This window comes from Triturus cristatus, chromosome 1_1 (assembly GCF_964204655.1).
Source record: "Triturus cristatus chromosome 1_1, aTriCri1.1, whole genome shotgun sequence".
Taxonomy (NCBI): domain Eukaryota; kingdom Metazoa; phylum Chordata; class Amphibia; order Caudata; family Salamandridae; genus Triturus; species Triturus cristatus.
Window position 1 is genome coordinate 936,344,132 of NC_140579.1, and position 12,361 is coordinate 936,356,492.

The following is a 12,361-nucleotide window of genomic DNA, read 5'->3' on the forward strand; positions in this document are numbered from 1 at the left end:
TTGTTGCTCCTACAAGGCCCAGGGCCACGGTTATTAGAACTCGGGCACACACCTTCATACCTATTTGGCCATGACCATATTTTTTTGAGAATGAAGGAGACAATTTTGGGGCAACATGATTTCTTTGAAGCTGTATTTCCATCACTCTGGAGCGTTCACTGCTTGTCGTGTCAAACGTGCTTTATCTAGTCAGGCTCTTTAACAAGAGTGCAGTATCTGCAGGTGTCTTAAGTACTGTACCACTTGCCCTCACGTAAAGCGACTTTCTTCAGCAGGGACATATTGTGTGTACTACGATGCTTGCCGGAGTGTGTCTACATTATCGTGCTTACCCAGCTGCCCTGAGCTATACTAAGCTATTCTGTGCTGTACGGGCAAATCTAAAGACTTTTTCATACTACAGGCTTAGTTATGGTCGTGTACAACAGGGTTACAGTGTAGTATCTCTAACAGACACATGGGCTGCACTCAAACTCAAGGGGAGGCCAAGGTGGACAGCTAGGAATGCGCAGATCTCGTGCAATGGCAATGTAAAGTACTTTGATAAAGTTGTCAAACCGGAATCTTCATTGATTCTTCTTTATTTTCAGTCTGGTTATGAATTCAGGGACATCCAATTGTTTTTCAAAACCTTTTTAGACAGGTTTGCGTTTATTTATGCCTGAATTCATGGAATATTCAAGGAATGTGACGCGATCACAGGTGCAGTGCTGCAAAATCAAGGTTGCAGGTAGACAGCATACGCTTAATACGTTCTTACAGGAGTTTTCGCTCATGACGGAGTGACTTCACTGGAGCTGGCCTTCTACAGGCTGCCGGGAAAGTTAAATCTAGGAGTAGAAAGTACCACCCCTTCCTTTACGGATTATATATACTGGGATACTCCATAGCTCAGTCATATTCCTTGATCGGGGCCTTGGTAAATGGTAAGTTTCTCTCCCTTTTTCCTTCTCACAATGCCATGCGTTATCGATTTGTGCTCTTAGATCTTAGTCGCTTTGCACTGCAGTGGTGGTGCCTTTTGGGGGTACAACCCATCCATCGGATGAGTCTGATGTCATTGTTTAGTTAGTGGGAATATTGTTGGTTTAAACTCGTCGGTGCACTTTTCTCGTTTTCTTTAATCTTTTCACTGTATGCCACTTGTTTCAGGTTGGAAGAATGCACAGACTGCTCAGCGACTGGAGGAGAGAGAGCGAAGCATCAAACAGCACTTGGATAGGGCGGTCAAAGGTCAGTATTTACTGTGCCTACATCATAAGTGAATGAGATGATATAACTTCTTCAATCCCCAAGGTATAGAACAGTCATAATCTTTGTAGCATTGCACTTCGTTATTTGCAGAGCTGGAAGAACAGGCCTAGTCCTCATGGGACATGGCCACCTGCTTTGATGGTATTAACTACTGGATTCTGGTGTCCATTCTCTGATCTACAACCTCCAGAATCCTTATGTCCTGCTCCTTGCCTTTGGCCTTGGGCCATTCTGGATTCTCGCATTCCACCACACCCTGCTCCCCTAGCTCCAGCTGTGATGCCTAAGCATCCCGAGTGCTCATGCTCTTCCATGCTCTTGCCAGGCCCTTTGGATCCTCATATGCAGCTTTCGACTCCAATACCAACAGCACTTCAATTCTATGTCAGGACCGGAGGCGAGGATTATGCTAAACTTTCTCCACTTTAATGAACAGCAGCCATTTTAGGATAACAAACAACTACTATTCCCATGAAACCTAGGGAATAGATCAAAACAACAATAGAGTCCACAGGTAGAGCGTCATCTTCCCTGCACCAATCACAGGCTCTGTTGTGGATAAAGTCCTCTGTCCCTGTTTATTCCTCCTCTTTCTTCGCTGCTAGCAGCCAGTTAAGTCCTGTTTTTTCTTGTGTTCAGTGGTTTATGATTCTGAGTTATAGTACTTTGCGTTAATTTAAACCGTTGATTTCATTCATTCTGCTTACTAATGTGGGTGCTTTGCACTCGATTGCCTTGTTGACTTCGCTGTTGATGGCTTGGTTCTGTTAGCTACTAGTTTTGTGTGGTAACAGGCACTGTGTTTTGTTACGTGACTCAATCGGTGAACCTGTTCAATTGCAGCCCAACGTTCTTTATTTGCTTTGCACCTCAGACGCGAGGCGCGCGCTGTCACGGATCAACGCGCGCCTCGCGTTCTCCCCCCTTTTTAAGTTTCTTTGGTCTCATTTACTTGACGAGTCCTCCGCTACTCGGCGGACTCGCAAACAGCCGTGGGAGTGTTCCTCCCTAACGGCTGCGCTGTTGGTGCGGCTCGCGATGCGCATTGCGGCCGCTAGAGGGCGCGCATGTGCGCGCTCCTTGGTACGGTGTGCATTCCCGAGATTCCGCGCATTCCGCGCTTGATTGATCTCGGGAAGGCAGCACCGTACGTGAGCCTGGGCCTGCCATTACGCCGGTATACGGTCTGTAGCTGCTTTTAAGCAGCATTTCAGTGCAACGCCCCTGTCAAGATTGTATTATACTTAGGCTGTCCGGAATTCGGTTAAAACCGACTCTCCCCGACAATACCCAACCGGATGAAAATCAGCTGACATGGTTTAAACCGAGTGTCACTGATTTTCATAGTTGTTGGCTACTTGGCCACTTGATGGCGCCAAAGCATTAGTGTCTCCGTGATTTGGCGTAAACTGTTGATATTAACGAAAGTAAATGTCCGTGAGGAAAAAGCCTGTTGCCAATTGGAGTGTGAGGAATAACGACTCTGCATCGCCATATGAAAGAGACGAGGAGAGGCAGATGGGTGACTTAAAGTTTGGCTTCCAGCCTGGCAGGGATTCTGGGCTCATTCACGACTAGCTGTTCCAGGCCGGGTTACTCTCTGCAGTCTTCTCTAACCTGCAGTTTTTAGTATGATCCACTAAATCATGTGTAAAAGAAATCAGCATATGTAAAACATGACATTTAATCCAATATTTTAGTTTGTTTTTAAACTACCCAACTTATGGAAAACCTCCTACGGACGGGACGAAATGTGAATTCGTGCCAGCAGCTGGAGGGCGGGGGGGGGGGGTTGACTAAATAAAGAAATATTGTCTTTTTAAATGATGTGCGCTCCCATTCAGTTCTAATCAAATACCTCTTTCAGGGGATGCTCAGAGTGTCCAGGCGGCGGGCCTCGCCAAGGGTCCGAGTGAAGGGCGCTCACAGATTCTGTGTTTGGGGGGTGACACCCCACTCCAGCCCCCCCTTGCGGCTCTGAGCCTCTAACGCAGACGAATCTCGGGCCGTGTCTGCTCACCGAGGTCAAAGCCCCGGAACTCTGCAACGCTCCTCCTTTCATCCAGTGTAATTCAAGGTTTGCCGCCCTCTACCCCCGGTGGGATGGAAAAACAGAAGGGTCCCTCAAAGGGGCGTGGCCTATTGAATTAAGGGCGTGGTTAAAAACACGAGCTAAAAATCTGCGCGTGTGACGCCGGATGGTGTTTTGCTGCTTCGGTCATTGCGTTCAGATATATAATGCAACAAGTAAAGTACACCTACAACCAGGCCCGGTTCTAGCGGGTGGGCCAGGCCCACCCAAACAGGAGCCTTGGCCCTCGCACTGAGGGATTGAAGACAGGCGCGCAAAGCACACGTCGTGTGTGTCAGCCCTGGCCGAGACAGCTTCACAGACAGTTTCAGAGATTATCGCAGCCGCACCCGAGTACTTCACATGTCTTTAAAAGACCATTTACATGTTAACGAGGCTTTGTTTATTTGTTCACCCCTTCATCTCCACATGGCAAAGGCGCCAATGTTCTGCTGCGTGGATATTTCTTTTTCTATGCAGCACAGGGGAAAAGAAGTTTGTTTATTCCTATTCACCTTTCCTGACCCCTGCAGCTGCTTATCACATCAGGCTGTGACACAACGTTTTACTAATGAAGTAGGTAAGAGAATGTGTTACTATTTGTTTCTCTTTTTAAAATCTGCACAGGCCCAGCAGGACACATACTTCGTGTGTGATTCATTTAAACAGTTTTTATCATTATCCTGGCCAATGCAGGACAAAAATAAGACAATACAAAATATCCAGATAACACTGGTGATAAATGATCCTGCTGGAGAGCAATCATTTGTCTGTTAGCAGTTTTTAAATGCAGACGAACTGCATTTTATGTGGAAGCTCAGTGGGTTACTGCCTTTGTCACAGAGATCCTTGTGCCACTTGCAGTTCAGAAGTTACAATCCTAACATAGGACAGTGACCAATGAACTGTCATCAAAGAGCTGCATGCAAACATGAATGGTATAGTTAGAACTTTGCTTTCTTTTTTTGTGATATAGTTCCTCAGTCTTTCACTATTCTAAGGTTGCTAAAATGAGTATGTGTGGGCAGATATACATTTTTATCAGTAAAGCTGACCCACATGGAATACTCTTTAAATCCTGAGTTTGTGCTTCTCCAGACCAAACCCTCTTAAAATGCCCACCAGTATGGATGACATGTGATTCATACACCTTGTAATCCTCATTGGTTTATGTGACATTCCCTGTAGACTGATTTACATAATTGTATGATTCATTGTCTCTGTATAATGTGTGCGTGGTGTAAAGTACTGACACACACTACACTGATATGAGTAGCGCTGTAGCAAATAAAATGCATATGAGAGAGGGGCTACATAAAGATGAGGGGCACTGTTGGAGGATGGCAGTGAGGAAATCTGAGGAGGAGGTCAATAGGGGGAGGGGCTATGGAGCGACGAGGGGCACTGTTGGAGAGTGGCAGCGAGGGAATCCGAGGAAGAGGTCATAGGGTGGAGGGGGGAGCTAGGGAGAGATGGAGGGCATTTCTGGAGGGTGGCAGTGAGGGAGTCTGAGGAGGAGGTTATGAGGGGGATGGGCTACAGAGAAATGAGGGGCACTAGTGGAGGGTGGCAGTGAGGGAATCTGAGAAGGAGGTCAATAGGGGGCCATGGAGGGATGAGGGGCACTGTAGGAAGGTGGTAGTAAAGGATATTTACGGAGAAAGAGGTTATTGGTGCGGTGCCAAAAAAGACTTTCACATCAGCGCTGAAGCCGGCCCGGTCATGGCCTTTCTGTTTTTGTTTATTTGAATAGCTGTCGGTTCATAAGGGCTACTGTGGAACATACTTTAAAGTGCGTGCTAATTATATGTACTGCTATATTCAATGTTTTAAGTTTGAAGATGATTTTACTAATGTTTTTACCAAGAAAAATTAAAGTGGAGCTCGATGGTGCCTGATATGGGGCTGGGGCCCAAGGTCAGCTGTGAGATAAGGTGCACTGGAGAGGAGTAGTGGATAATCAAGCCTGTAAGGGAATGCGTTGCAGGGTCTGGGGTCAGGTGGAGGTAGTAATGAAGAGGGATCCTCCATGAAGACTCGCACAGAGGGAGCCTGTAAGGGAGTGCGTTGCAGAGTCAGTGGTCAGGTGGAGGTAGTAATGAAGAGGGATTCTCCCTGAAGGCTCGCACAGAGGGAGCCTTAGTAGTGTCACTTGCCTGATACTCCCACCTCAGAAACCTCCTCTTCCCATCAAAGGAACATTACATGGAAAAAACACTTTTTGAGAGTGATAATATTTATAAAGAGATTTGGAAAAGAGTGCGTTTTACTGGGCCTTGTAAGACTAAGAAGAGATAAAGGAGGGCCCTGAAGCAGGCCTGCCTAGACATATATGCGACAAATCAAGCCCGCAGTGGCCCACCCAAATGCACCCTTGGCCCACCCAAATAAAAATTCCTGGAGCCGGGCCTGCCTACAACAAGCCATGACTCGTGACTGTGTCTATGGTTGTTCGTTACATAAGAAATGAGTAACTATTCCTGGCCAGGTGGTGTACAGCACTGAAAATGCCTCCGGGACCGCTGGAGGGTTTGTGGCCTAGCTGTGCAAATCCAGCTGCTTTCACTTTATTGCTGTAGAATTAATGATCTATGAGGAATTATACACAGTTCAAAAGTCTCTTTATAATCCTACAAACATCTACATGTTCTCCATGCATCTCTGCATTAACTGTTAACAACTATGGTAATACACTGCTCTTCCTCCCCAGCATACTGATCCCTTCCCAAGCAGTCAACATGTTGCTGGAGTCCACAACGCACGCCATCCAGCACATGGTGCACCTAACAGTACCTTATTGCATTTCAGCACTTGCTACACAATCCTGTTGGAGAGCAGTCAAAAGAGCAAAAGCTACCATCACTGTTGGACAAAAACATCAAGTGCAACAACAAAGATCCAAATATTTATTATTTTTTTTTTGCTAGAGGAAGTCTTTTACCTAACCCCATTTTTTTGACTTGCATATGCCCCTTCGCCCACACTGCAATTTCATAATAGCATTTAAAAAGTTCTCTACGTATATTTACACTTGCTGAGTGACCAATTCACACTTTCATTTTAAACAAGCATTTGCATTTGCAATGCAATAGGTCTTGCATTTACGCAAGTTTGAGCTATTGACATTGCAAATAACAATGCCTTTTATTTTTGTTTTTGTTTTTAAAACATAAATAAAAGGCTTTGTCATTTACAATGCCAATAGCTTAAACTCGCATAAATGCGAGAACTGTTGCATTGCAAATGCTTGTTAAATCTGAGCTGCAGAATCAAAGGACAATGGAAAAATTTTTAATGACTGTATTAAGCTTCTGAATTGTAGAGCACTATACAATTTCTGAAGAAAAATTGAAAAATCAATCATAAAAGCAAAGCATTCCATAAACACCGGCAAAACACTGTTTCAGTTGTTTCTTATGGCGCGAAAATGAGTAAACACTGAAAAGCACTGTTTTTTTGAGGTATGGAAATCACTGGAAAACACTGAAAAAACACCACCAGAATTTACCAAAAATAGAAACTGAAAACAGGAAAGCCTAATTATATTATATGCTGATTGGGGGTCTGTAATAGGCCTAATATTCACAACGCTCCAGGAGTCTGTATGGCAGGTTTCTTCCTGCGGGCCCTTATTTGGCAGGTCGCCCTCTGATATACCTTTCACCAGGGCAGCTGGGCCAGGGCTGTGTCCCGATTGCAAGCACCGCTTGCCCAAAGTTGAGGCTGCCACCCAGCCCCCCATACTGAGTTTACTCTCTCTCTAATACACAATTACATTATTTTACGGAGCTACTGGGTCTCCTTTTGGTAAATATGGAGTCATATGAGGACGAAACCTATCCTGACGAGCAGTGGGAGGAGGACCCACTCGCTTCTCTGCAGTACGATGACGATTTCTACGAGATGGTGGATTCGTCCATATTGAAAGCGGTTGAACAGGCCATGGGGCCCCTGGAAGATCGCCTTTCCCAAAAAATTGAGCAAGCCTGCGACAGGTTGGCTAGGGCGACTCAGACTGCGTCTACTAGTATGCCTGCTGCTACTCCAGCGAGCTCAGATCCTCCGCCGGCGGAACGGCCTAGGGAGGCAGGGGTAGATTTGGATGCCTTCGCTCGCCTGAAACAGGCCTTTTTGGCGAGTAACCCCAACCCAGATACGCCACCGATGCCGGTAGATCCTGATCAAGGGGACGACGGCAATGTTGCTGGCCCTTCCTGTCTGGATCGCCCCTCAGGTTCGGCGCTGGACCCCGCAGAGGGAAATCTTTGCGCAGATATGCTTAACCCTGCAGACATCCTGCATCCAAGGTCCTCAGAGTGGGCACCCTGTGACAAGGTCGCTCTTCACGTAGCCAGCCATATCCTTCAGCCTTTAGAGGCGTCGGTTCGGAATTGCCTCAGGGCTGAGTGCCCTCGCCCTTCGTTGGCAGGCAAAGTGGCAGCCACCCCGGATATTGACCCGCGCATGGCCACCTTTCTGCAGAAATTTGTAAAAGATCCGAAAAAGGGCATTGATAGGTCTTGGCGGGCTTGCCAAGACAAACTGTTGGATGCCTTGGGACACGTTACTAAGATCCTGGATATGGCAGAGGAGGCCAAAGCCTCTGGGTCTCTGATTTCCCCTGAACATTTGTCTTCCTGGGCCCAACGTGTGGTAGTGTTTCTTGGCAACGCTAATTGCGCCATTTCTACACAGCGGCGCAGGTCCCTCCTAATCAAAGTGGACCCAAAGTTGGGGGACTTAGCGGATTCTGAGGCAGGCCCGGTGGCCCAAGGGGGCCTTTTCGGTGAGCCTTTCATGAAGGAACTGGACCGTCACTTCAAGATGGAGGGGATCCATCTTCTTCGCGATCTGCTCAGACCGCACGACTGGCTGGTGCGTCTCGATCTCTAGGACGCGTATCTGACGGTTCCCATTTTTCCCCCGCACTGGAGGTTTCTCCAGTTTCTCTGGCAGGGCGTCACCTACGAATTCGCCACTCTTCCCTTCGGTCTGTCCTCCGCCCCTTGGTGTTTCACCAAGGTCCTCCGTCCAGTAATCGAAAAGCTACGGGCGTCCGGCATACGTCTCATTGTTTACTTGGACGACATCCTTCTGATGGCGCAGTGTCCCTCAACCTTGTCTCGTCAACTCCAAACGACGGTCGATCTGCTTCAGAGTCTGGGCTTCGTGATCAACGAAGCAAAGTCTACTCTGGTCCCGTCCCAGACTGTAGTCTTCCTGGGGTTCACGATCGATTCTGTGGCCGCGACACTCAGTCTTCCTTCCCGCAAGTTGGCGAAGATCCGCCACGAACTCAGGAGGGCGCTAGTGCAGCCTCATCTTTCTCTCAGGCAACTGGCCCGTCTGGTAGGTTTGCTGTCGGCGTCGATTCAGGCCATATTTCCGGGTCCGCTCCATTACAGGGTCCTACAGCGTCTCAAAGCCTATCATCTTCGCAAGGGTTATTCCTACTCTCAGAAAGTGCCCCTCTCGGCGGAGGCCAGGGAGGAGATTCAATGGTGGCTCGCCAACATGGAGGCCTGGAACGGGCGAGCGATTTTCAGTTCCGCGCCCGATATTGTTATCGAATCAGACGCCAGCAGATCCGGCTGGGGAGCTCGCTGCGGCAAGTTCACAACAGGCAGTGTGTTGTCACCACAAGAGCAACAGTTACATATCAATTGTCTGGAGCTCTTGGCGGGATCCTTTGCGATCCAATGCTGGACCAAGGACTCCGTTCAGTCTTGCGTATTGCTGAAGATGGACAATGTGTCGGCGGTCCGGTACATCAACCATCTTGGGGGAACAAGATCGAGAGCTCTCTCGGACCTGGCGACAAATCTATGGTGCTACTGCCTTCAGAACCACGTGTCAGTGACGGCGGAGTACTTGCCAGGTCGGGACAACCAGGTGGCGGATTTTCATTCTCGTCATTTTCACGACGGGAGCCTGTGGAAGCTGCATCCAGGGATTTTTTCGGACCTCCAGGATATCTGGGGATCATTTACGGTCGACCGGTTTGCTTCCCGGTTGGACCATCAGCTCCCTCGGTTCTTCAGTTGGAGACCAGATCCCCTGGCGGCTCAGACAGATGCTTTTCTTCAGAATTGGACGAACGAGCGAGGTTATGCTTTTCCCCCGTTTGCGATGCTGACCAGGGTCTCAGCTCAAGTCCGTCGCCAGAATGCGGACGTGGTCCTAGTCTCTCCAATTTGGAGATCTCAAGTATGGTTTCCAGTTCTTCTGGAACTTTCCTGGGATTCTCCAATCCCATTCCCCCGTCTTCCGAATCATCTGCTCAGTCTAGACAACATGGCTCATCCTCTAATCGCGCAGGGTTCACTCGCCCTCATGACGTGGAGGATTACAGGGGACGCTGGGCGGTCCCAGGCCTTTCGGGAACGGCTGAGAAATTCATGTCTAAGGCTTTGGCCGATAGCACCATCAAACGGTACCGGTCAACTTGGAGAAGATGGTGTCGTTGGTGTGTGCGACGGGGTCTCAATCCCGTGGCAACGGACGTGACCTCCATCTTGAATTTTTTAGCCAGCCTGGCGGAGGAAGGCTTGGCTTATAGAACCGTCAATACCTTTCGTTCAGCCATTTCTGCTGGTCAAGCGGTGATAGACAGTTCTCCAGTGGGCGAACACCCATTAGTGTGTCGGCTTCTTCGGGGCATTCGCCTTTCTTTACCTCCTGAACCCCGTTATTCCAAACTTTGGGATGTAAATCAAGTTTTAAACTTGTTTCTTTCCTGGAAACCTAACCGGTTCTTATCGCGGAAGGAACTATCGGCGAAGCTAGCAATGCTTCTGTGCCTTGTGTCGTGCAGAAGGGTGTCTGATGTGAGAGCCTTAGATATTTCCGGCAGGGTTTTTTCCCCTTCGGGGGTTACTTTCATGATCCGTAGACGGACGAAGTGTGGGACGACATCCATCTCGTATCCGGCTTTTCCGGATGTCCCCAAGTTGTGTGTCGTCTCTTGTCTCAAAGCGTACGAAGAAATGTCGGAAGAGTTTCGCCCGCCGGGCGAACAACAACTGCTTATTGCGCTCAAGAAACCTCATAAAGCGGTCTCCTCTCCCACCTTTGCCCGTTGGGTGAGGTGGGTGATGCAAGAAGCGGGGATTGATCTTTGAGCCTTTGGGGCTCATTCCGCTAGAGGAGCAATGGCCTCTAAGGCTTTTTCCCTGGGAGCTCGTCTGGAAGACATTCTGAATGCAGCAGATTGGTCTTCAGACTCTACGTTTAAACGGTTTTACTTCAAACCGATTAACGATATGGCTCATTTGGTGGTGAGCAAGTTTTAAACGAGCATAATCCTCGCCTCCGGTCCTGACATAGAATGAAAAATTTCCTTGCTATCGTAACGGAAAGTTTCAATTCTATTAAGGACTCGGAGGCGAGGATTATCCCACCCAGGGTTCGCGGTCCTCCGTGATACCTTCCCACCCTCGTACTAGGGTAAGTAACGATTTTTCTGGTCTTGTTATTTCTCTGTTAGCTGTTGCTTGGCGATGTCCTCTCCCCTACAGGTGAAACCTTAGCCGTGGCTATCGCTGATACTCCTTTTTTTGTCCTTCAGGCGATTCTGGAAAACAAGATTCATGATACCTACTGTCTGCCTGACTTACAGCGACGAAAGAGGAGGAATGAACAGGGACAGAGGACTTTATCCACAACAGAGCCTGTGATTGGTGCAGGGAAGATGACGCTCTACCTGTGGACTCTATTGTTGTTTTGATCTATTCCCTAGGTTTCATGGGAATAGTAGTTGTTTGTTATCCTAAAATGGCTGCTGTTCATTAAAGTGGAGAAAGTTTAGCATAATCCTCGCCTCCGAGTCCTTAATAGAATTGAAACTTTCCGTTACGATAGCTAGGAAATTTTTCATTCTCACTCCTCAGGCCGTTCGCCTCATGGATCATCCCGGCATGCGCTAGAACCGCTTGGATCCGTGTCCCCTGCTTCTGCTCTGTTGCCAGGACCCTCGGGTCTTTATTTCTTGTCTTCTGGCCTGGTGCATGATCCCTTGGAGCCTCATAAACAATCGCTCCGTGGGCACAGTCACTGAGTCTCGATGCTTGTGCAAGGATGATGGCTCACTTTTGAAATATATTTTTTCCCTGTAAACCGAAAATTGTTTGTTTCTTTGCAGATCTCTTTCATTGGCCTGCTTTTTCTCCTCCTTTTACAGGTCCTCTGCGACAGACCTTTGCACAGAATCCTTTGCAGCAACAAGAAGATGCTTCGGTGGCACCCAGCAACCAGAAACCAAAACATCCATGGCGAGACACGATAGGCTAAAATGGCTTTGAAATGGCTAAGATGCACTCTACAACCTGATACACCATGTCCACCTTGCACCAGGCAGAGTGCATGTTACACGGACTTGTGGTATTACAGAATTGTTGGACTGATGTTCAAATGGCTGTTTTTACCTTCTGCGCCAAAAGCCAGACAGATAAAGGAGGAAACGACAGAAAGACAAACCCTTTGTCCACTTGTAAATTTTGCCAAAGGCATCAAAAATAAAGTACTTTGCTCTGATCTCTTTTTGTAAATGCAGAAGCCCTAGCTGTGTTATCAAACGATGGGTTGTGTGTGTTTCCTTCTTGTATGCTCCGAGTATTAGGTGGGAATCCTTATTCCACTTCTGCTGTTAGGCAGGGCCCTTAGTCCCCCGCAAACACTAAAACGGCCTCTTTATAACGTTAGACAAGCCGTTTTCCCAGTTAGGCAAGTTGCTTGTTTTTTTGCTGCCACCAGGTTGATTCCACATCCTACGGCTGCCTCCCGGTTGGTCCGCATCTTGCAGCTGCCACAAGGCTGGTCCCTCTTCTTCCCAGTGCCACTGTCTTGAGCTGGGTCCACATCCCGCAGTTGCCACTGGGCTAGGCCCACTTTCTCTAGCTACCATGGGACTTCCCCTTCTGTGCCCTCCTTCCACTGGCTTTGCTCTTGCAATCTACCACAAGCTGCACACTCAATCCTAATTCACTCACATGTTACACCTTGAATCTCCTTTCTGCCCAAAAACTGCCAAATCCAAAT

At 48.0% G+C, this 12,361-nt stretch overlaps 1 pseudogene across 1 annotated transcript in view; it reads left to right on the top strand.

Moving 5' to 3' along the window:
• The window catches only part of LOC146871315 (mitochondrial inner membrane protein OXA1L-like), a 577,675-nt pseudogene extending 565,818 nt beyond the window's left edge, over nt 1-11,857 (top strand). Inside the window, exons 9-10 of the transcript XR_014959541.1 lie at nt 1,153-1,233; nt 11,505-11,857. The product of XR_014959541.1 is annotated as a mitochondrial inner membrane protein OXA1L-like (transcript). The remainder of the gene's footprint in view (nt 1-1,152; nt 1,234-11,504) is intronic.
• The last annotated feature ends 504 nt before the right edge of the window (nt 11,858-12,361 follow it).